We start from the raw sequence: 26,183 nt of genomic DNA, 5'->3' as shown, positions 1-26,183 counted from the left end.
TTTTTGTAACTCTATACTAGATTCCACAGTGTGTTAACAGAAATTAAATTTCCACAGCCCTGAAGAGAAACGTAGGCTAGAGAAATACAATAGGTGTTGTTGGGGTTTTCTTTCCTTTCCAGGGAGTTTAAGATAATATGATAAAGACATAGTTCCTGAAGAGTGCCCACTCATCCTGCTATTTATCCGCTGTCACTGGTTTTGTGGGAATTTGCAGCGCTTCTACAAAACCTGCTTGACCTGAGATGACAATAGAGAAACAGAAATAAATGCATATGCCAGAATGATGCTTCTACCATATTACCTTCCTCCCTTCCTCTTTAAACACACACACAACACACATCTTTTATTGTCTGCTTTTCTTCAGCACCATGGACAGCAGCAGGTTGAAGTGACAGTATTCAGGAGTCATTGCTTGTGGTCCTGAAAATGTGCATGTGCTCTTAACTGAGATGTGAACTCTTTGCAACTGAATTTCTGTTCCTTACAAATAAGTTGGTTGGCATCATGGGATGCCCTTCCCAACAAAAAGCCACATTGTCTAAATCCAAATCCATCACAATGCAAGTAGGTGACAGCATGATAGAGTCTTCTGACATAGTCCAAGTTGGAGGATGTTTTCCCCTTTCAAACCAACCACTTGGTGAGCAAGGAGGGAGCAATAACTTGCCTTCATTTGCTCTGCACAGAACAGAGCAGCTGAGATGGGGGGGGCTGTGTGTCCTGTATACATATACATACATGTTAGAGAGAGTCTGGAGTAGCCACATGCAAATTGGGTCATACCTGTCACTGGTATGCAGCAAAAAAAAAAAAGGTTAGTCATCCTTGCTATAGAGGAGGATCCTTCTGATGGTGCAACACTTCAAAGGAAATTTAATTTGCAATTGTAAATAGCTTCTGCATGGGGGAAGGGGATCACATATATTTGTTATGTACTAGAAGTAGTCAGCTAAATGTCAAAGTGTGTGGTTATAAAGTGGGTGGGGAACCTCTGCTCCATGGGCCAAGCGTGGCCTGCCAGGCTTCCCCATTTGACCCACAAGGCTGTTTTGGGGACATCAGGTATGGGGTGGGTAAGGGCAGGCCGTCAAAGTATTGATCAAGAGCTTAAAGTGGGTTCCTGACTGTTCCTTTGCTGGAGCAAGCATTCTGATGGACAGTAGGAGCGCACCTTGCTCAAGGAGGGGGGAAGCAATTTCCATTTCCTCCCATTGCCTCCCACCTTGAGTGACTCCTTTCCACCTCTGACATTGGAAGTACAACGGATAAGGGGAGAGGATCGCAGAGCCCTTTTCTGTACTCACCCTTTTCCCCTCCAGTGTCACAGGCTGAAAGGACCAGCATAGACGGGCTTTGCAAGCCTTCCCATGCTCCCCTTGTCAACCTCTGATGTTGGGATTTTGACAGGTGGGCAGGGCAAACCACCTATCAATCATATGACATAATAATAATGTGATGCGATTGACAGGTTGGTTGTCCTGCCCACCTGTGAAAGTTGGCCTGTGGGGTGGGGCAGATAAAAATCTGTTCCCCTGGAGCCAAAAAGATCCCACCCACTGCAATATAGGAACATAGGCTGGTATTCAATGCTAGTCCTACTCAGAGTAGACCTATTGAATTTAATAGAATGACTAATTTAGGTTCATTTATTTCAGTGAGTCTATTCTCACTAGAGCAGTGGTTCTCAACCTTTTTGGCTCCATTCCCCCCTTTCACCATTGTCAGAATATAATTCCCCCCTTCCTAAAATAGTCTCTCATAGCGTGTTGACGTTTTGCGAGTGACGGTGGTGTTTCTCGTGAGAGAAAAATTTCTTAGTTTATATTATAACAGAATTTCTTGGAGCACTTTCTGGTCTTTAAATAATAATTTAATTTTGCAAATGAAAATAATGCTGCATGTTCAAGAATCGATTTTAATCTGTGACATTCAATAAACTATTGAATGTCGCAGATTAAATTAAAAACAAACTACAATTTTACAGATTGTACATAATCTACAGGACATCACACTTTGCTGAATAGTGGTCCCAATTCCCCCCCTGGAACCCTAAAATTCCCCCCCCCAGGGGGAATTCCCCCCTTGTTGAGAACCCATGCACTAGAGCTTAGTTGGATACAATCCATAGGAAGTTTATACTGAGTCAGATCATGGTTTCATCTAGCTCAATATTGTCTATACTGACTGGAAGTGGCTCTTCAAGATTTCAGACAGGGTGTCCTCTCTGGAGATGCCAGAGGCTGAACCTGGGACCTTCTGTCTACACAGCAGTTGCTGTCCCACTGAGCTGCAGCCCTTCTCAGCAGGCTCTCAGACAGTTTGTAGGTGAGCTTGCACCATCTCCAGAGGCTTGCATTTCAAATCTGCCTTTCCAGTTTGTGCAATATTGCAAGGTATCAGGGCCTTTGGAAGGCTGATATCTACTGAGAGCAATAGATGCTGAAAGACATAATACCCCAGTTGTCATCACAGATCACAGGGCAGAGGGTCGCCATTCCCCTCCCCCCCAAAAAAGGCAATTTATTTGAGCACTATTTCTACATTATTTTGCAATTAGAGGCTGAGGAAAAGCACAAATAAACTACCCTAGCGTCTGCCAAATGAAGCTTGTGGCCATCCTCAGATAATTAATATTTGCATGTTTGGGTGTCATTTGCATAATGAATTCAGCTTATGGCACTAGTTACCTACAGTGAACTTTCAGGCAGAGCCTATATAGTAATAGCAAATTCATTCTCCAGGTGTGAGTCCTTATGCCCCTAAAATGGCACCACCCATGCCCAAGAGGTATCAGCAGACTTGAAATTGGGGGGAACCCAAAGCAGCCATATGGAAATTGAGCATGCTCAGTAGCTGCAGAAATCTGACCAATTGTTGAAAAGGTGTGGATGGAAAAGGAGCATATGATGTGCCTCTGAGCATATGGTGAGTGGTGACAACACCTGCAATCAGCCCAAATAACAGAAACAAGACATGTGCTGTGCTGATCTTGTTTTAGCAAGGAGGAAGCAACAATAATAAGACAGTTGATAGAGTTCAGATAAGTTACTTTAAATATGTTTGATTTACTTTGCAATTTTAGTAAAGTTTCCTATAGTGAATCATTTCCTTTTGCTTCTGTTTCTGTGAATATGTAAAGTACAGCAACACTTTGCAAAATTTACACTAAAAAAACTTCAGAAACAATTGTGGAATAATGGCACTGACTATTCTGCAGAATAGTCTCCAGTGGACATGAGGAGTGTCTCAGTTTGCACAAGATAAAATAGTGGGAGGTGAAATTTATTCTAGCAAAATTCTAGGTGTGTGCTGTGTTTTTAGTTGACTATGACCACCTTTCCTTAAGGGGAGTGGTTTAAGCATAACAGGCTGAACACATACATCTTGGGCAGGCCAAGTTTGTTTTTTTCCAACCGCTAGAATCATTGCTTAAGTAGCAACATATTGTAATCAGTCTGATTTTATATTCAACTGCAGTTTCAGATTCAATTGTTAATGCACCCAAAATAGAAATAGAATATAACCTCCAATTTGAAACACAAAAGGCTGTCTTCACCATCCTATGACATTGTCCAATAAAAAGGCTTTGAAATTAATAAAAATAAATTTGACACAGATTTCTAGGATGATTAATGAGTTAGATTTTCTGTAGAAACAGTAGTAACACAGGAAAGAAGCAAAGTAAGAAGAACACCAACAAACATACAAAAATGTAATTCTCCATCTTCGGAGATGGTGGGTGTTGCCACCACTCACCATATGCTCAGAGGCACATGTTACCAAATTCTTTCAAGCTTCACAGGAAGTGGATTGGACTGTGAAAGACCAACCCAAACTGTGTTTGTATTTTGACAAATTTATAAGGCAGTACAATATCTCAGAGAGGAGGTCAGATCTCCTGCTCCCCTGGCACATTGGCTATAGGTGCCCAATTTCCCTGCTTTTTAAATATCTGTGGGCTGTAGGCACATTCTTAAACTGCAAGGGTTTTTTTCCTATTAGTGAATTTTATATATCAGTGTGTGTCTCCACGGCTAGCCCCCCACTCTTTGCCATATTGTCCAGGACATGGGTGGGGAACCTCTGGCTCAGACCCACCAGGCCACCCCATTTGTCCCGCAGGGCCATTTTGGTCAAGCCACACCCACCTAACCCCCACCCAGTGTCATATATGACATGAGTCACAGGGCAGGTAAAAACCTGGCTCATTCAAAAGAGGATTTGTAAGGCAATCAGTTGATGGTTGCACAGCGCTTTGAAAGGGGTTCAGCAAGACCCAACAATCAGCTGATAGTTGGGTTTTGCTAAGCCCCATTCAAAGTGCTATCTTGCACAGGAGTAGTTCAGTGATACAATATCTGCTTTGCATGCAGAAGGTCCCAGGTGCAATCCCCGGCATCTCCAGGTAGGGCTGGGAAAGAACCCTGCCTGAAACCCTGAAGAACCACTGCCAGTCAATGTAGACAACACCAGGCTAAGTAGACCAATGGTCTCACTCAGGAAAAGGCAACAAGGATAATTCCTGTCATCTCCATTACTGGCCTCTATGGTCCTCTCTTATGTTCCTATTTATTGGGGAAGGGCCATGGCTCACTGGTAGAGCACTAGGTCCCAGGTTCAGTCTCCAGCATCTCCAGGTAAGACTGGGAGAGTCTCCTTGTTTGAAACCCTGGAGAGCTGCTGCCAATCAGTGTAGGGAATGCTGAGCGAGATGGACCATTGAGCCCTGACTCTGTATAAGGCAACTTCCTCCATTCCTATCTGGTTGGCCACTGCGAGAACTGCAATGGGTTTCCCAGAGCGTGCTGATCCCTCCCTCTTCTTTCTCTCCCTCTTCCTTGCAATCCTGTCAACACTTTCCAACTGAGTTTGCTATCAGAAGGAGTGATATAGCAGAGGGGGGAATAAACCTCCCTGTAGAAACCCCACTGTTGCATTCGTGTTTACGAAGTTCCATAAAACACCCAGCAATAAAGGTCACACATGTTTCAGTTCATAAATATGAAGTGGCAGCTTATGACTTAGCCACTGAGATGATATTGCAGAGCAAAATATGAATAATAGAGGAAATTGAAAAAGCAGAAGGGAGAGGTGTAATAGAACTGAGCACTGACATAAATATATATCATGAAAAGGAGATTGGGTTTAATGCCGGATATGAAATTCAGAAACCGAAGGTGTTAAAAAAAAGAAAGAAAAAAGTAGAAGGTAATCCGCTCATCTGCTGAAGACTCCCTTGGACTAAACAAAGTTTGACTGAAAAGAAAAGGTATAGCTACTCAAACTAGATAAACCCTATTTAAAAGTGTCTGAGTAGCAACACACCATTTGGGGAATGGGCATCATTCAGTTTTACATATGATAGAGATGGCGGGGGGGGAGATAGGGAAGCCATTTGCACATCATAAATAAAAGAGGACAAAGGAGGGTGCAGATCTGCATACAATTTTCATATGCTATAGTAAGTGTGGGGAACCTTTGGCCCTCCCGATGCTGATGAATAACTACTCCCGTCAGCCCCGACCAGTGTGGCCAATGGACAGGGATGATGGGAGATGTAGTTTAGCAACATCTGGAGGGTCACAGTTGTTGGAAGTGTTGGGGTACAACTCAGCTTGCACTGAAGTCTGATGTGTCTACGCGGGAAAGAGTAGACAGAGAGAGGAACCTGCATGTTTCCTAGACTGTCCTTTCCTTTCTAACCTGTGTTGATCCTCCTTCCAGTGCTAGACTGATTCTCTTAGAGTTCTCTTGAGACGCGGGTATTGATTCTGCTCCTTAATTAGGCAGAACTAGGGATCTTTCCTATCAAACTTGTATTTCCTTTAATAAATGTCAGTTTATTGTTTTCTTAAAGCCAGCGTTTCAGTGTGATTATATCCAGAGTAATAGCTTGCTCCGTCAACAGACTCACATTCAGAGCGTCCCTGGATGTAACTGAGATCTAAGGCGGACATTTCAGTCGGTGGTTGTTGGCATCCACAAATACAATTAATTTTTTAAAAAAAATTAAAAGGAAGATTGTTTTCTCATGATTCAACGACATGTCACCCATGTTGACGCAAACCCTTGTCTGGCGCATAACAATGAGCACATGGAAAGTATCCGCTGAGTCATTGCCACCCTGATTTGTCTGTGAAAGTGAGTGTAATATATTTAACGCTCCCCCCCCCATGTCTGCCAAGTAAAAGAGCAAACAGGAATAGGTATAAAATTATATTTGCCTTATTTTCTAATTGGATGTTTTGTCTCAACACTGAGCTGTCGGATTCTAGATTCAAGTTCACTCCAGGACACCACAGGAGGAGGCAGCAATTCCTGTATATTGAAGTCTCTGGCCCTAAAGAAGGGTTGGGGGCTCTGTCGCCCTCCAGATATTGAGGGACTCCAACTCCCATTAGCTCCAGCCAGTGTGGCCGATGGGCAGGGATGATGGGAGTTGAAGCCTAGTAGCACTGAGAATGCCACAGGTTCTCCATCTCTGCTCTATAGGGAAGGAGCCATAGCTCAGTTTTAGAGCGCATGTTTTGCATGCGGAAGGTCCCAGGTTTGATCCCTGGCATCTTCCATTTAAAAGGTATCATGCAGCAGAAAATGAGAAAGACCTCTTCCTTTGAGATCCTGGAAAACCTCTGCCAGTCAGAGTTGATAATATTGGCCTGGTATATATGAAAGGTGCAAGAAAAAGAGGTAAAAAACCAGAATGCTGAAAAGGTATTTATTATGTACAAAAGTACTATTAAAAATATATGCCAAAAATTTTTGAGCTTCTACAGAGCATTTCCTAAGCTTTTTCTATTTTTTTTTTTTAAATTGGCATATATTTTTAATAGTACTTTTGTACGTAATAAATACCTTTTCAGCATTCTGGTTTTTTACCTCTTTTTCTTGCATTTTGTGGATGCTAGACACTTTATTTTTCTCATATATGAAAGGTGGCCAGCTTTGCATCTCCCAGATGTTTAGCAGGTATGGTTGTACTACATATCCCAGATATGTAGATTTTGTTGGATTGCACCTCCTATCCGCCCAGCTAGAATGGCCAATTGTCAGAGATAATAGGAGTTATAGTCCAACAAAATCTGGAGGGGACTGTCAGGGACCAAGAGTCAGCTGATGAAGTGGAAGAGTCCAAAACAGATGAGGAAGGGGCTCACGGGGCCTACCCTATAAGAGTTGTCACTTGATGAACTTGCAAGGTCAGTGTTCTCCTAGCCAGGGGATGTGACCAGAGACTCCCCCCACAAGTGTGGGGAACCTTTGGCCCACCAGATGTTAATGAACTACTACTCCCATCAGCCCCAGCAAGCATGGCCAATGACCAGGGATGATGGGAGTGGTAGTTCAGCAACATCTGGAGGGTCAAAGGTTCCCCATGCCTACAGTAAGAGACTAATAGAGAGGACTGGAACCCTTTAAGCACAGCAGAGCCTTCCAATACAGGTGGAGCTCACAATTTGGAGGTAGCTGTCCTGTTACAATACATGATTGAGGCTCAGTTTGTTCTTTGTAGAAGCAACATGGGATCTTTGTGTTCATAGTGCATAGCCTAGGGTTGCCATGCTCAGGGCCTGGGAATGATTCTGTATCTTTAAGAGAAGAGAAAATTCAGCCAACACTGTAATGGGAAAAACCACACGGTGGAATTCTCCCTTCCCCCTGCATAACTTTTAAAGATACAGAATACCTCTTGGTTGCCAGGCCTAGCCTGCAAGAGGTCTTCTGTATCTTTAAAAGTTGTGCAGGAGAAAGGGAGAATTTCACCTTGTAATTTTTCCCATTACAGCGTTGGCTGAATTTTCTCTTCTCTTAAAGATACAGAATCTCAGACCCTGAGCATGGCAACCCTAGCATAGCCTGAACTCTTTCCTACCTGGTCTTGCTTCAGTCTGTCCAGTACCCGTTCTGCACCCCAACCTGTGCCCCACCTGAGCTCTGCCTTGCCTTGCCTTAGCACAGCAGGCACCATGTTGCTATATAGGACTCTCCTATGTTCACAGAATGCATGGATAAAAGAGGATTGATTGTACTGTTCCCACTACTCCTGACCACGACCTGGATATCTGAATAGAGCGTGTGCATGCACCAGTTGTACATAAAGCATGGAAATGGCATGCTTCCCTACAAAGAAAGTACTTCTTCAAACAGTGCATGGTTAAAATGTGGAATTTCCTCCCACAACAGGCAGAGGTGACCACCAACTTGAATGGTTTTAAATAGGGTTAGAGAAACTCATGGAGGGTAGCAAGTTTATAGCAAAAGAATATTTTCCTTTCCAATTTCATGCCCTGCCGCAGCATCAGCACACGCCATAGTTAAGATACCCAAGAATTGAGATATGTATGCAAGATTGCTATTTAAAAATAGAAAGAAAGCCTAAGTGGCAGCTGTGTCCTGAATAATTCAGAGGCATCAGTGTGGCATATGAGTGAGTTGTAACGAACTGCCAAATTAATGACCTCTGTTAGGAGTGAACTGAGACAAATAGAGTCGGAGCCTTTCTTATTCCTCTTTCTCCCGGAGAAAATGTCATGTTGTTTTGGGCCCAGGCCAACTTCGGCCACGAGGTGCTTGTTGGGGAAATGGAAAAATGAGCAACGCGTCCTAGTGGCAGCAATGGCAGTGGGTTGCCAATGGAAGGAGGCACATCAGAACATTTTGTGATGTTTCATTTAAGTCTGGCAAGGGGGATACTGGGTAGATGAGCTCTCACAGACAGCAGATGAGGCGGTAAATCTGTGTCAGGACTATACCCAGGCTGCAGCTGGGGAGGGGGTGATAAGACGCCCACGTCTAAGGATGGGCAAAGCTATCCATTGCCTTTTCTCTCAGTTTTTCCAGTCTTAAGTTCAGGTTTCCATTTTTTGACATCTGTTTGTAATTAAAAACAAATCCTCCTGAGAATGCATTGGCATTTTATTGTGATTTTCTGCTAATTTACTCATACTTGTATGCAACTTTGCCTAATGTGCACATTTTTGCAATGCAATTTTCACCAAATGTAATGCATTTTAATGTTAACTTCACTAATATATACACTTTAGCCTAGTATATGCATTTTTGTACACGTTAGCTGCATTTAAGTTCATGTATTGTTTTGGAAAGTGCAAATTTGGGAGTCCTAGTTACACATTAAAATGTGAGCAAAACCCAATTTCTCCCTCATCACTATGTTGGACTCCAACTCCCAGCTAGGGATAGTTTGAGCAGCCTAATTACATGATGTCTCAGTCTTGCTGGCACTCAGCCATAGGTAGGCTCATTTCTATACAGCCCTCTCTGTCCTGATCAGAGCGCAAGGACACATTCCAGCCGAGCAAAAGCACTCAAGGAGGGAGGGAAGCAGGACTGGCGAGGGGCGTGGCCTGAGAAGAGGGCTGGGGCTTAGGAGTGGGTGGGGAGAGTCTTCAGGGCCAGACAGAGAGACTTGGAGGGCCACATTTGACCTCCAGGCCTCAGGTTCTCCACCCTTGATTTAAACTGTACATATTTTGTACACGTTTTAATGTAAAATATTTATTATTTATTTGTTTCCATTTAGGAATTGTTTCCCATAAAATATCTTGAAATGATTTCACAGTAAAAACATCAACAAGTGAAAAACAATTAAAAACAATTTCACATATACATTTTTTTAATATATAACTGGTATGTTAAGGCTGGTAGTTGAAAGAATAAAGAAACATAGGGTTTATTACTACAAAGGGGTAAAGTCATACATGCTAAAGCAGCCATATGGACTGCATTCAGGGAGTCATTACTAACTAATTGGGAACAAAGACAGAAAGATGGGAGGAAGGGGGAAAGCAAAGCCTGCAAAAGCTATGAACACTTTAGAGGAGGAATCAGCAGAGGGAAGATAGATTGCCTTTCTGTCTATCGCCCCACCCCAGCCTGGCTCAGGTTACTTCTAATACCTGTTGGTGATTTACTCACAACAAGGCCAACCTATTATGATAATTTCCACCATGATATTCTGTTTTTCCTATTTAAATCACCAGCCAGGAGATGTCTCAGGGGTTGAGAAACCTTCTGAGATCTCATCCGAGATTCAAGTCTTGTCGCCAAGGCTGAATCTGAGACTTGGCAATTAGAGTCTTTGACAGACCACTGGAAGTGAGACACAAGACCAGGCCTTGTGGTCTGTCTTCCCTGTCCATGTCACCACCACTTCTTCTGCTTGGCATCGCCTGCCCATTTGCTCAATTGACATCCACACCACTGTTATAATATGGCCATTCATTTGAAGCCCCATCTTCTGTCTCCAGAAATCAGACTCTCAGTGATGCGTTCTTAGATGCCACCTGTCACTGGAGCAAGAGTGGGATAATTAGAGTCGACACCCAGCCACCAAGAGACATCTTGGAAAGTGAACCCATGCAAAAAAAAAAAAAAAAAACACTACACAGGGAGTCAGAAAAGAAGACTCTAGGGCAGACTAAAGGCTGTTACAGTGACTGAGTTGAAAGGGGAACAATTCTGCTGAGATGCATTGGTGGGGCAGAGAGAGTTTTCTCCTATATTCCAGTTCAGAAGCCCCCAAATGTCTTTAAGGGATTTAATCGTTTGGGTGCTTTCATAGGACTTGTGCCTGTTACTTGTCAGTTGTGTTTGATCAGAAGTAAAGACATATAGTTTTTCCCAGGTATTTGATAGACTGGGATGAGACAATGTTGTCTGTTATTAATATGCTGCCAAAGCTTCCCGTGGGGGTGTTGCGTAGCTGTTGTTTTATGGGTTTGTTTTCTATCGTATATTTATTTTTGTTTTCACATTGTTGTAAGTTGTTTGGAGACCTTTGCGTGTCAAGTGCCTAATACATTTAATAAATAACAATAGTAACAAGAAGAAGGGGAGGAGCTAGTTTCAAAGCAATTGTCCTTAAAAGCAGCTGATGATGCAGACAAAGGAGTCGGAAGGAAATACCCTTGGAAAGTGGCTTGGAGGAAATGGAAAGAATGAAGGAGCAAAGCCTTCTCATTCTGGTTTATACCACTTCAGGCTCTTGGAGGGGAATACTCCACCATCTCTGTTTGTTTTTAAAAGCCTTCACATTCAAAACTAGCCTATGAAAGGAAAGCGTTTTTGTGTCTGGACAGAAGCCTGATTTCTGTTTCCTGCAGTAGCATTGATAGCAGTCTGACCACATGTATTGAATCAGATGCAACACTGACTGCAACTCCAGCCTTCTCTGCCCATTGGCTGCACTGGCTGAGACTAATGCGAGCTGTAGTCCAACAAAATCTAGAGGGCACCATGTTGGCTATCCCCCTGTTGTTAAACTGTTGTTCAAAGTACAGTTTCCCCAGAAAACTCTTCTCAGAAATATGTTGTGAACAAGTGGGACTATACAGTAAATGTTGCAGTGTGGAGAGCTCCTGTTCTTGGGGTCAACCAACCAGCCGTCCCTTCTTCCAGGATTCCATTTTCCATCCAGTTTTGGGGGGGCCTTCTAACAATTAGCCAGTATTCTGTGCCCACTGAACACGCTCATTCCTCATCAGGCCCCTTTGGTGATGTTATTTTGGGGGTTGGTTTTGGTACTTCCACAAATCTTGTGGTTCCTATCAAGGATTACTGTTTCATTGTTGGAAGTACAACAGCAGGGATAATTCAGTTAGAAACTTAAAGGTTGATTATGTTGACAGTTTATGGTGGAAGTGTTGCTTAGTAATCTGTCAGAGTGGGGTGATCCTTTCTGAGGCAACTCATGCTCTGATTGGTTGTGTGGTTTTGAAGAGTTTTCCCCTTGCCCTAAGAAGCAGAGCTTGGAAAAGTTACTTTTTTGAACTACAACTCCCATCAGCCCCAGCCAGCATGACCACTGGATTGGGCTGATGGGAGTTGTAGTTCAAAAAAGTAACTTTTCCAAGCTCTGAGAAAGACAAACCTCTCTGTTTATTGCGCCTCATAGAATCATAGAATAGTAGAGTTGGAAGGGGCCTATAAGGCCATCAAGTCCAACTGCCTGCGCAATGCAGGAATCCAAATCAAAGCATTCCTGACTGTCCAGCTGCCTCTTGAATGCCTCCAGTGTCGGAGAGCCTACTACCTCTCTAGGTAATTGATTCCATTGTCGTATGGTTCTAACAGTTAGGAAGTTTTTTCTGATGTCCAGTCGAAATCTGGCTTCCTACAACTTGAGCCCATTATTCCATGTCCTGCACTCTGGGACGATCAATAAGAGATCCCTCCTCTATGTGACAACCTTTTATGTACTTGAAGAGAGCTATCATATCTCCCCTCAGTCTTCTCTTCTCCAGGCTAAACATGTCCAGTTCTTTCAGTCTCTCCTCATAGGGCTTTGGTTTCCAGTCCCCTGATCATCCTTGTTGCCCTCCTCTGAACCCATTCCAGTTTGTCTGCATCCTTCTTGAAGTGCAGAGACCAGAACTGGATGCAGTATTCAAGATGAGGCCTAACCAGTGCTGAACGAATACTTCATGCGATTTGGAAGCTATACTTCTGTTAATGCAGCCTAATATAGCATTTGCCTTTTTTGCAGCCACATCATACTGTTTGCTCATATTCAGCTTGTGATCAACGGCAATTCCAAGATCCTTCTCACATGTCATATTGCTGAGCCAAGTATCCCCATCTGATAACTGTGCATTTGGTTTCTTTTTCCTAACTGTAGAACTTTGCATTTATCCCTGTTGAATTTCATTATGTTGTTTTCAGCCCAATGCTCTAGCCTATCAAGGTCCCTTTGAATTTTGTTTCTGCCTTCCACAGTATTAGCTATGCCCCCCAATTTTGTATCATCTGCAAGTTTGATAAGCATGCTCTGTACCTCCTCCTATAAATCTATTAAATCAGGATCAAAAACTTTTCATAGCTATAATAGCAACCCGGCTTAATTCAATTATAACCAGATTAGTACATCCAGACCAGACAGGTTTCATTACAGGAAGGCATATATCAGATCCCATCAGACGATTACTTAATGTCATATATCATGCTAAACATTCTCAGAGTTCGTTGGGAATACTTTTGTTAGACATTGCAAAGCCTTCAATTGTCTGAGTTGGGATTACTTAAAAAAAGTCCTGGAGAAATACCAAATGGGGGAAGTTTTTTAAAATGTGATAGAACAGCTATACTTCAAAACTACAGCAGTAATTCACACTAACAACTTAGATTCTGACCCAATATCAATAAAATGAGGTACAAAGCAGGGTTGCCCTTTATCACATAAGAATATAAGAACATAAGAAGAGCCTGCTGGATGAGGCCAGTGGCCCATCTAGTCCAGCATCCTGTTCTCACAGTGGCCAACCAGGTGCCTGGGGGAAGCCCGCAAGCAGGACCCGAGTGCAAGAACACTCTCCCCTCCTGAGGCTTCCGGCAACTGGTTTTCAGAAGCATGCTGCCTCTGACTAGGGTGGCAGAGCACAGCCATCACAGCTAGTAGCCATTGATAGCCCTGTCCTCCATGAATTTGTCTAATCTTCTTTTAAAGCCGTCCAAGCTGGTGGCCATTACTGCATCTTGTGGGAGCAAATTCCATAGTTTAACTATGCGCTGAGTAAAGAAGTACTTCCTTTTGTCTGTCCTGAATCTTCCAACATTCAGCTTCTTTGAATGTCCACGAGTTCTAGTATTATGAGAGAGGGAGAAGAACTTTTCTCTATCCACTTTCTCAATGCCATGCATAATTTTATACACTTCTATCATGTCTCCTCTGACCCGCCTTTTCTCTAAACTAAAAAGCCCCAAATGCTGCAACCTTTCCTCGTAAGGGAGTCGCTCCATCCCCCTGATCATTCTGGTTGCCCTCCTCTGAACCTTTTCCAACTCTATAATATCCTTTTTGAGATGAGGCGACCAGAACTGTACACAGTATTCCAAATGCGGCCGCACCATAGATTTATACAACGGCATTATGATATCGGCTGTTTTATTTTCAATACCTTTCCTAATTATCCCTAGCATGGAATTTGCCTTTTTCACAGCTGCCGCACACTGGGTCAACATTTTCATCGTGCTGTCCACTACAACCCCGAGGTCTCTCTCCTGGTCGGTCACCGCCAGTTCAGACCCCATGAGCGTATATGTGAAATTAAGATTTTTTGCTCCAATATGCATAATTTTACACTTGTTTATATTGAATTGCATTTGCCATTTTTCCGCCCATTCACTCAGTTTGGAGAGGTCTTTTTGGAGCTCTTCACAATCCCTTTTTGTTTTAACAACCCTGAACAATTTAGTGTCGTCAGCAAACTTGGCCACTTCACTGCTCACTCCTAATTCTAGGTCATTAATGAACAAGTTGAAAAGTACAGGTCCCAATACCGATCCTTGAGGGACTCCACTTTCTACAGCCCTCCTTGGGAGAACTGTCCGTTTATTCCTACTCTCTGCTTTCTGCTTCTTAACCAATTACTTATCCACAAGAGGACCTCTCCTCTTATTCCATGACTGCTAAGCTTCCTCAGAAGCCTTTGGTGAGATACCATTGCTCTTCACCCTCTCCCTGGAACCTCTGGCTATGAAGTTATGAACTCATAATAAAATAGTGGGATATTGGGAAGAGGGTGAAGGGGAACACATTGAATTTGTATGCTGATGGTATGACTCTAATGCTAGGAAATTCATCTCCAGCAGCCCCTGATCTTAAGTCAGAACTAGACAAATTTGCAATAATATCAGGGCTTAAGATCAATTATGATAAATCCACCATTATGTTTTTTCATATTCATCCTGAGGATCAATTAATGCTTCGTAAATTGTTAGGAGTTGCTATATGCAACACTGCCTTTAGATACTTAGGAGTTTTAATACAAAAAAAATGTTCAAGATTATTTTCAATTAATTACCTCCCATTATTAAGAAAAATGAGCAAAGATATAAAAAGTTGAAAAAAACTTAATTTAACTATCTTGGGTCGAATAGCTTCAACAAGCATGAAAATAAAGCCCACATTTCTTTACTTATTCCAAGTACTCTCTATGCTTATTAATTCTAAAACAATTTGTAAATGGCAGAATAATTTAAATACATTTATTTTTCAAAAAACCCCCACAAGATTGGCTATGGCCTCTTTTTATACTCATCCAAGCTCTGGTGGGTGTGGACTTCCTAATTTATATTCATATGATACCGCATTCCACCGTTGACAATTGGGGTTTATAATAATGAGAGCAAAAAAATCTTGGATAAGCTTTGAAGAGCAAATGCTAACTTCGGGCAAAATATGGTTAATTCCATTTTTGCCCATTCGCAACTCTTGGTTAAAAAGCATTACAAATTCCTTTACAAAAGCTACCTTCACAATATGGAGTAATTGCCAATCTAAATGATCTCCTATTTACTCACCTCTGCTTCCTCTTCAGGCTTATCCAAACCTTGGTGTGACTATTTAAAAAGATATATTGCTGGTTGGGAAGAGAAAGGATACTTTCACCTAAGAGACTTCTACCCTCAGGGACAGCCAGTATCTATCCAACAACTCAAAGCAGACATTCTAACATGGGGGTTAAGATGATTGCATACTTATTTATTTATTATTATTTATTTATTATATTTTATATACCATCCGATAGCCAAAGCTCTCTGGACGGTTTACAAAAATTAAAAATACTGAACATTAAAAACAAATATACAATTTTTAAAACCATGCAAAGTTTAAGTTTAAACTTTAAGTTTACTTACCAACTGGAACATATATTGAAAGACCCTCATGTAAAATCATATGCTACAAAACCCACCACATCCTTTGAAAAGATCATGTTGGATAAAGGATTGAGTAGAAAAGGCCTGGTCTCCATGGTATATAATAAAGTACTATTAGAAAAACACTCGTCTTTTAGGTCTTAAGAATCAATGGGGAAAGGATCTGGGATTTGAGTTGGACTCACCTGATTGGATAGCACTCTGTACATTTAAGCCTGGTAAAACAATTTCTGCTAATCATAAAGAAATTATGTTGAAAATATTCCACCGATGGTATCTCACACTAGTTCATCTGTCTCACATATCTTTGACTATATCACCAACTTGCTGGAGAGGTTGTACCCAAAAAGGAACATATTTCCACCTTTGGTGGACATGTCCGAAGATTAGTTCATTTTGGAGCATAATTCACACTGAACTCAACAATATTACCAAAGCAGATATTCATTTCAGTCTGGAATTTTTTTTACTCTCTTTATTCAAGGGTGGAAATAACAAATTGAAATCCAAAAACCTTATTTCTAAATTATTATTAGCAGTAAATATATTTGTATTACAACAATGGAAACTTTTGAATGATTTAGATGTACAGGCTTGGTATAGGAACATACAGATGGTTGCAATCCTGGACAAACTCACACTGCACCTTTGGTTCCTGCATGGCAAAGCAAAACCAGAATCCTTCATGACCATGTGGTGGACATTTATAGAATATATAGCTCAACAGGTTTTACACAATCAACTTTCCAAACCAGCCTTTCAGGGGGGTGTTGGCGTGACTACAAACTTTAGGGGGCATTTGGGTTCATTGGGGGGCGTTGTCATTTGACGGTCTGATGCGACAGTTGAAGCATTTAAGTTTAATTTTATTTAATACACAAATCATTAATTTTTAAACTGTTTTGTCCCCAGTTAGAATGTATTTAATAGTCTCAATTCATGGAAATAATACTATAAATAGTGTGTGCTCTTTAGTAAAGAAATTCTGAAGAGCAGCCAGTGTCATATCAAGGAATGGGGATATTAGCCATGCCCCAGCACTAGGTAATGTTCCGATGCTGTCCGGAGGGATGTTGGAACCAATCATGAGAGAGTGTTTGATAAGCTGGGTGTATTAGTGGAGGGCGCATTCGTCCAACGGATGAGTGCCGTGTGCAAACGGGTGACGCAGACAGTCAGTTATTCGCTGGTTTTCTTCAGGAATGGGACACACTCACTACCCGTTGTTTCTGTGATGTTTAAATGAACTTGTTTAACGAAACAATGCCGGTAAACTGAATGAGTTTGTTGTATATTAAGTATAATAGGAAGCATTGGCATATACTTAATCTGAGGGGGGCGCTGGGCACAAAAAGATTTTGCAAAGGGATGTTGGGTCGAAAAAGGTTAGGTAATGCTGTCCTAGACGTTTACTTGATGGATTAACCTGGTCCTATAGTTGCTTTTCATTTTTAGTGTTACTTACCTGTGTTAATATTTTTACTTGTATGATCCCAAATTGCATTCATAATATTTGTCATTGGTAATCCTTGATAATCCAAGGCTCCGGGGGGGGATGGGAGGGGTTGTTGGCTGGTTGAATTCTTGTAATTTGTAAAATAAGTAATAAAGGGTTTTTTTAAAAAAAAAAAAACACTGACCATCACTATGTTTTATGGCTAGGAGGAGGAGGAGGAAGAAGAGGATTCCTCCTTTAGTTGCCTTTGTTTCCTAAATGAAAAAGCCCAAAAAGCATTAAACTTTCCTGAAAGGCCAACAAAGTAACGAAGGATGGGGGAATCTGTCTATTTCAGTTTCTCATTTTGCAAATCTTAAATTCATTTCTCCACATTTCCATGTCCATTTATGAATTTTTGTTTAAAAAAGTCCTCATGAAAATTCAGCAGCATTATATAAATTTCTCCTAATATACACATTTTTGTATGCATTTTTGGCTAATACACACATTTATTGCAGAGCAATTTTCCCCTAAAATAATACATTTTTGTATGTTCTTTTCACAAATACATGCATTTTTATGTACACTTTGCCTCAATATTGGCATTTTTGTACACCTTACCTGGTGGAGAACTGCATTTCAAAATCCAGAGAAGTGCAAATTTTGAAAGATGGCTGTACTTCACTTCTCATACTGTTTCAAAAAGTGTGAATTAGGTCAGCTCGCCTTTAAATGTGAAGTGAATCAAATTTCTCCCCCATCCCTTAAAAGTAACATGGATTTACTTTGCTTCTGCTGTCCTTCCCCATTCCCCTTCCCTCTCAAAGTCCCTACAGGATCGTGATGGTGCCAATTTCCCATTAATATAACTCACCTGAGCTAAATGCTGTGACTTCTACTTACAGGCTCTAAGCACCGAATACCCTGCTAAATCAGTATCTCTCTTGTAAGCCTGCCAACAGGGAAGAGTGGTCGTTGAAATATACATTATATGAATGCCAAAAGAGCTTCTACAGTGTCGGGAAAAGGATTACCCCAGGAACCAGGCAATGAGATAAAAATCCCAAAGTGCAACAGCGCTTCTGAAATCCAGGCTACTGGGTAGAAACAGCAGCACATTCCTAATCAGCAGTGCCAAACTTTTTGTAGAAACAGCACTATCCATGTACAATCAGCAGTCTTGGGGGAGTCCCAAAGTTTGCAGAAGTACAAAAAAATCCCAGTGAGGACTGAGCATGCTCAGTGGCCATGGAATGCTGACTGTTGGGAGGGGTGGGCAATGGGAGGGAAGGGGAAATGGAATATTCTGGAAGGCATGGCTGGCTGGCAGGAACCATGAGCAGGAGCACTTCACACTGTAACATTTTGTGCCAGGTCCCATTTTAAAGGCTAAGTGGAATTCCCATGTTCAGATGTAATGTGTTTCTGAATACCAGGCACTGGAGAACAACAGCAGGAGAGGGCTGTTGCCCTCCTTTCCTGCTTGCAGGCTTCTGGTTGGCTACTGTGGGAAACAGGATGCTGGACTAAATGGACCGGCAAAACTTGCCTATCTGGGTGGATTGCATATTTCAGGTGCTTAAACCTCTAAGAGCAGACAGTGATGATGATGAAGATAACATTTGCAGAGTGCTTTAGAGGGTACAAGGCACTTTGCATTCATTAACCCAGTATCCTTACAACCAGTGGAGGCTGGTCCATTAGGGTAAGTGGGGCGGCACCCCACCAAACTCAGTCTGCCCCCAGCCAGCTCCCACCTGCCTACCTTCTTACGTTTGACCAGTCTGGGAGATGGCCCTGCTTGCCATCTTCCTCCTGCTCCTTAGTCTCAATGTTGCCTCTTGTAGACGTCCGCAGGAAGGAGCATGGAGACATACCAGAATTAGTTCCCCCACCCACCCTCACTATATGTTTAATTAGGATTTTTAAAAGCCCCAAATTGATTCAGGGTCAGATCCAGGCTGGGGGTTCTCAGATTGGGTTGAGGTGATCTGGGGCTGCAGATTAGGTCAGGACGGGCTGCACACAGCCCTGGTTTCCAAGTAGGTCCTGACTGGATGAACGTTTTTTATTAGGAAAACAGTGGCAAGGATGAACGTTAATGTGCACAATCAGCAGCATGGCCTCACTCATAATTGCCATTCCCCTTGGGTAGCTTTTTACAAAAAAATGTAAAGAGATGGGCAATCCTGGCACAGATCTCCAACATCTTGTCTCATCTGGCCATCGGTCCCAGGTCATACAAAAAATGGAAAACAAAGAGGAAAATGAAATAACATCTGGACGAAGCCTAAGAGATAAAAGACGGGCCGGGAGGGAGCACCAACCACTTTTCAGTAACCTCATTGAATTTTGATTGAATGCTGGAAGAGTCAAGGTCAAGTGCCCAATGAAAATATGCATGCATGCACACCCACACCATTTAATAGGATTTTCAGGTGTAATAATGCATGAGATCACAGATACAGTAAACAATTATTTACTGCATGCAACTGAGCATTGCACACACTTTTGTTTTTTAAAAAGTAAAAACATAAAAAGAAGAAGAGTGTGGGCTGTATCTACCATTCTCTTGCACTAGCAGACAGGTGAGTTTTGTCTCTTGTGCAACAGAGGAATCTAGTGCAAGAGTTGCGCTAGTGGAAACTCATTGCAGAACAGTTCATGCAATCTATTGCGCAACAAAGTTGCCCACAATCTGCTTCTGCATTCTGTTGTGCAGCCATATTCCACTGGTGCAAAACATTTCACCAGCGGAACAAGTATACCACTAAGTAATTTTAACGTAGCATTGTATTGGATACAACAGTGTTCTGTTAGAGGTGATTGGTATGGAATGGCACAATGACAATGGTGACATGATGTTGTCATAACCAAAGCTCACAGGAGCCAAAAGTCAATAGTAGAAGATATGCTCTGCATGCAGAACGTCTCAGGGTCAATCCCCAGCATTTCCTGTTAGGGCTGGGAATGTCTCTGAAAACCTGGAGAGCTGCTAGTCAGTATGGCCAATACTGAGCTAGATGGAACCAATGATCTGACTCAGTATGGCAGCTTCCTATGTTCCTCTGCTTTGTGTGAAGAAGGTCCCAAGTTCAGTCCCCAGCATCTTCACTTCAAAAGATCAGGCAAAGACCTCTGTGTGAGACCCTGGAGAGTTGCTGCCAGTTAGAGTGGACAATACTGGGCCAGATGAATAAATAGGCTAAGGTATAAAACAGCTTCCTATATTCCCATGGTTGAATGCATTGGTGTTGCTGCAAGCCTGAGGCCACTTCCAGAGTGTTGCTGTTTTTGGGTGGGATTCAATCACATACCTAACCCTAACCCTATTGTATATGTTTCTATGTTTGCCGCCCTGAGAGCTGTTTGCTAGTCAGGCGGGATATAAGCTGAATAAAATAAATAAAATAAATACTAGCAAATTCAGGTTGAGCAGTTCCAATGGATTGGGAGGTCTTGTGTAAAAACCCCACTTCCCAAAGGATTGGACCTTTTCCAATAAGAAAAATTATGGGGGGGATGCACTGGAAAATGTGAGATAACACTTGCTTTGATGCAATGTTGTCTAAGCTCCCCAGAAACAAACAGAATGGCCGTTCATTAAATAGCCAGTACTAATTTCCCTGCAAACAAATCAGAATGAATGCCCAGTAAACAGGTCATCTGGAAGCACCCTCAGTCTCCTACAAAAAGATTTCAGTAGGCTATAAAGCCATGCCGCCACCCCCAACATCTTGCCCTTTATGTGACTGAATGCATGATCTTTGTGGGACCCACAAGTGCTTTCTGAAAAGCTGCACCCTACAAAGGTCAAGAGGTTTGATCCCTGTCCATAGCAGACAGATAGTTTTACTTTATTCAAGCATGCAATAACAGTCAAGTACATCCATTCATAATTCATAGTTGTGCCCTGTAACTGTGGGGATTTTGTTTGTTTGTTTTGCTGGTGATATGATAGGGGATAACCTCGTTTTGCCCTGGTTTCTCCAGCTTACATGTATAAGGGTGTGGGGGGGTGTAAGAGAGAGAGAATCTCCTATAAACCTTTCTGAGAAGTTCATCAGTTTAAGAGACCAGGTGAAGGACAGGAAGAGTAAATTCCAATTTACTAACCATACATAAGGAGACTTACATGGCTCATTATTTGAGGGGGTCTTGTCAGCTGCCTAGTACGCTCTCTGCCTGATGCGGGATGTTCAAACCTAGAGCATCCCCAACACATGGTTGTGCAGCCTCTTCCTGAATAGAGATGAAGGGAGGACTTTATTTAGTCCACTGTTCATAGTGGACCAATGCGATCCGATGCTACCAACGCACTTGCGGATCTGAGAACATCTCCCAGTTGGATTATGCACTTCTCCAGATCTTGCAGTGCCTTTTTCAGTGCACAGAGAGGGCACTCAAAAATATTTCACATCAAAGACTCATACAAGATGTGTATTTGACTGGTGACTATGCTGAAAAGTGTCTATTTTATGTAAAGAGCATATACAAATGGGATGGAATGGCACAGAACAGGAAATGATACAATGGCGCACAACAGGATGGGATGGACCTATGATTGACTGTTGGAAGGACAAAAAAAGAATGAAATGAGTTGCTCAGCCCATTTCCATCCCTATCCCTGAAGATCTCCAATGAGGAAGAGCCCACCATACCCATGGGCCATTGGTTCCATTGTCAAATTGCAATTACCATCAGGAAGTAACTTAAGCCCAGTAGAATGGAAGAAATGGAAAGCTGCAGCATGCTATATACGCATATACTCCAGTTCTGGAATTCATTTTAAAAATTCCCATAGTTCAACTGGAATTCGGGAGGTCTGTGACCAGCACCAGCTCAAGAGAGTGGCAAGGTGGGAACCCCCAAACCAGCAGAAGCCCCCCCCAACAATGCTACCATGTCTATATTGCACAGAGTATCACAAGAACATAAGAACAAAAAGAAAAGTCCTGCTGGATCAGGCCAAAGGCCCATCTAGTCCAGCCCCCTGTCTGTGGAATGCTGTCCCCAGGGAAACCCATCTGGCACCATCCTTGACAGTGTTTAGGTTAGTGGGGACTGGTGGCTCCAAAGTCAGTGGGTCAGTGAATCTGTTCTGGCTTTTAGCAGGAACTTTCAAGGAGCTGTCCAAAGTGCTGAAACCCATTCCCAAAATAGTTTCAGTACTTTGCATGGCTCCTTGGAGGTTTGGATTAATCCCAGAATGGCTTCACTGTCCCACTGACATCAAAGTCACCAGCCTCCACTGCTTTTAGGTGCCAGGCTAAGACCTTTTGAATCACCCAGGACTTCAGTTAATGTTGCCTCCTACATTGGTGCTCATTTTTAGTGGGGTGGGTAGGACCTAGTCCTCATTAATATATTGCTGGAGGAGCATTTTATGGGTTGTATTGTCATTGTTTTAATATTTTCCTTTAAATTGCTTTTTTAATGTATTGTATTTTATCATGTTGTTTTGAGACTTCTTTTACTGTATAAAGCGACTGATAAAAAAAAAAATCCTACAGTGGTCAGCCAGATGCCCATCAGAAACCTGAAAGCAGAACAGCAAGCTGTCTGAGAAGATCATTAGATACAGCCTAGGCAGAGCTTGGAAAAGTTACTTTTTTGAACTACAACTCCCATCAGCCCAATCCAGTGGCCATGCTGGCTGGGGCTGATGGGAGTTGTAGTTCAAAAAAGTAACTTTTCCAAGCTCTGAGCCTAGGGCAGCCTTTCCCAATTAGTGGGCCACCAGATGTTGTACCACAATTCCCATCTTTCCTGACCATTGGCAATGCTGGCTGAGGCTGATGGGAGTTGTGGTCCAACAAGGTCTGGTGGCCCACTAATTGGGAAAGGCTGGCCTAGGGGAATTCTCAGTTTGCATGCCCCATCTCTTCCAGGTTAGAAGCATCCACTGAAAAATCCTAGAGCTAGCATGAAGGTGAACATAGGGCAGAGAAAACCAGAGGAAGGATAAAGGAATGGAACATGCAAAATCCTCTCATCTCTAATCAGAAGCAACTCTGGTCCAAGACAGAATCTGGGATCTTCTCAATCATGGGCAGGGAACCTGTTGGGGAAGGGCTATAGCTCAGTGGCAAAGCATCTGCTGTGCATGCAGAAGGGCTCGATTTTTGGCATCTCCAGGTAGGCCAGAGAGAGAGCCCTCTCTGAAATTCTGGACAGCTGCTGCCAGTCAGCAAAAACAATACTGAGCTAGATGGACCAACTGTCTGACTCAATATAAAGCAGCTTCCTATGTTCCTGTGGCCTCTCAGATGTTGCTGGACCACAACTCCCATCATCTGGACCTATTGGCCATGCCAGCTTGGGCTGATGGGAGTTGTGGAGTTGACGTACCTTTTGAGGGCCATTGATTCCCCACCCTTGCTCTACATGCCAAGGACAAAGCTGCGGCCCAGTGCCTGCTGCTTCATCCTGCCCAAACTCACTGACTGGAAAAGCCATTTGAACGATGATTCTCTGACTGCCTTCCCCTCCACACTCTACTCCCCTTCCAGAACTCTCACATTTCAAATACCTTTAGGTTCCCAGTGATGCCTTCTGTATATTCAAGACAGGAGGTGTCAGTGTATTTGTTTGAAAATCTATTACAGGATAGTGGTCCATGAAGGGTCTGGCAAGGGAGGGGCATCCAAATTACTTAAGGGGCATTGCTGTGGTTTTGCATTCTCTTTGTCTGAGGGTCAAATGAGGGTGTCAGAGCAGCACATTGACTGCTCAAGGATGTCCACTGGAGCCTTCAGCCAGACCAGAAATGGCTGCAATGTACTTACTTCAGAGTTGTCTTACTTCAGGGTTGCATTTAGGATGGCCTGGAGGAGAGGGTATGGCCCAGAGAGTCCCAGGGGCTGGATTGAAAGGTCTGGTGGACAGTGCTTTGAATGAACTTGTTCAGTTTAACAAATTAAGTTTAAAAATCTCTGAACTGCGCCCAAAATTTGTTCCCATAATTGCTGGGTACACTGAATATGAACTCAGCTTGGGATAGAACTTTTGAACACTTGCTGGTTCTTCAAGTTCATCCTTTTACATATGTTTTGCACTTTAAACTCTTTCGGTCTTTAAGCTTAAAGATCATAATAGTTGAGAAAAATAAATGAAACCGTTCACATTCCATTGTTTTCTTTAATGTTTTCTTTGTGTTTTTAAGTATATTCCATACTTCGACACAACAGCTTGTAACATCCTGAATGCTGCTGGGGGAAAATGCCAAGGATCATTTGGATGCACATGAGTTGAACTGTGTACTGAACATGAGCCAAACTGGTTTGTTTTGTAAAGGGATGAACGTGAAATGGAATTAGTTCCTTTTTGGACATGTAGAACCTGAACTAGCTCATTTTAAAAATGAACTTTGAAGTTCTGCTGGTGGGCCAGTTCAAGCCTGGGGGCTAGAGGTTCCTTATTCCTGCATAATGCTAACATGGCTCTCTCTCTGGTATATCTAAACATGATTACTTTTCAAAACTCTGGGGATTCTGTATACAACTATAACTGCACAGTTAGTGACAGCCAAAGCGATCTGAACATTGATTTACCCTTCAGCATTCCGGGCAGGTCTTTCTCTTTGGGTGACAACAAAAAAATAATAATGCTGGAATGTAAATTATGCCACAGCAGTTTCTGATGTTTCTGTAAGATTTAGATCTGATCTGCATTTAAACAGAAAAGTAGAAAACGGCATTAAATTCAGATAAGTGCAAGATCATGCATATTCGGGAGGCAGAAATATTAAATATACCAGCATAATGGAACAGAAGGCCTGGTTGGTAATGGATTGTGAAAAAAAGAGTTCAGAGTTTTAATAGATCATTCCTTCAGATCATCACCGCTGCAAAGTGGGAGTTAATAAATTATTTGAACATGCATTTTGCTCCTGTGTTTTAACAACCTGTAACAAACGAGCTTGTGTCATCTCACCAAGAAGTGAGCAAGAAGCTGCAGGGAAAGGGTGATTTATGAACTTTCTCCATATTGATGGAAAGTCATAAAATCAAGTGACATCAGGAATAGAATGGAAGAGTGGAAATAGTGGGGACTTCAGAAAGGGTCATGGCTCAGTGGTGGAGCATCTACTTTGCATGCATAAGATCCCAGGTTCAACCCCTGGCATCTCCAGGTAGAGCTGGGAAAGATTCCCTGCCTGAAACCCTGGAGAGCCCCTGCCAGTCAGTGCAGACACTACTAAGCTAGATGGACCAATGGTCTGATTCAGTATAAGGCAGCTTCCCATATTCCTAATACCCTTGCCATAGATGTGGTTCAAGTTATGTTGGCTCTGGGTTATTGACCATGGGTGGAAAGTCCTGGAAGGCACTTGAAGAGACGCTACTGCAAGGCGTGGGGAACTTGTGGCCCTCCAGATGTTGCTTGACCCCAAATGCCATCAGCCCCAGCCAGCATAGCCTATGGTCAAGGATGGTGGGAGTTGTAGTCCAGCAACATCTGGAGGGCCACAAGTTCCCCATCCGTGCTCTACTAGAAGGCAAAGGTGGAAGCTAGCAGGCTGCCTGATGAGGTAGAGACATGTTAAGGCTAGGGCTGCTAGGACTGTGCATGTTTCATAGGATCATAGCATTTTTAGCGTTAGAAGGTGCCTCAGAGGTTGTCTAGTCCAACCCTATGCTTGGTTCAGCTAACACTTGGTGTTCTGCTAACATTGCAGAATCTTTGACCAATCGCTGTCCAGCCTCCGCTTAAATGCTTCCAATGAAGGAGAGCTTGGTACTTCCTGAGGCAGCTTGTTCCTTTGGTGAACAGCTCTAAGAATATAAGAAAGGCATACCCCTCTTTCCCCTCACAGAGCTACAATTCCCAGAGTTCCCTGGAAAGAGGGATTGAGTGTTAAACCACTCAGGGAATTGCAGCTCTGTGAGGAGAATAGAGGTCTCCTAACAACTCTCTGCACCCTTCACAAACTAGAGTTCCCAGGATCCTTTGGGGGAAACCATGACTATTTTCAAGTGGTATGATACCACTTTGAATGTATAGTGCAGATGGGGCCACAGAGAAGCGTCAGCAACACTGGTGACAGGAGAGCACTTCTGCCCCA

The 26,183-nt window shown here is 42.7% G+C and overlaps 2 protein-coding genes across 4 annotated transcripts in view; one reads left to right on the top strand and one right to left on the bottom strand.

Moving 5' to 3' along the window:
* The window catches only part of LOC133373538 (transmembrane protein 132D-like), a 456,085-nt gene that overhangs the window by 411,348 nt on the left and 18,554 nt on the right, over positions 1 to 26,183 (top strand). The window lies entirely within an intron of this gene.
* GLT1D1 (glycosyltransferase 1 domain containing 1) overlaps positions 24,262 to 26,183 on the bottom strand; it is a 147,047-nt gene continuing 145,125 nt past the window's right edge. Inside the window, exon 14 of the mRNA XM_061603513.1 lies at positions 24,262 to 24,783. The gene's annotated coding sequence lies outside the window, so the exon portion shown is untranslated. The remainder of the gene's footprint in view (positions 24,784 to 26,183) is intronic.

Source organism: Rhineura floridana, chromosome 19 (assembly GCF_030035675.1).
Source record: "Rhineura floridana isolate rRhiFlo1 chromosome 19, rRhiFlo1.hap2, whole genome shotgun sequence".
NCBI lineage: Eukaryota > Metazoa > Chordata > Lepidosauria > Squamata > Rhineuridae > Rhineura > Rhineura floridana.
The sequence above is the reverse complement of the archived record's forward strand: the minus strand, read 5'-3'. Positions and strand labels throughout refer to the sequence as shown.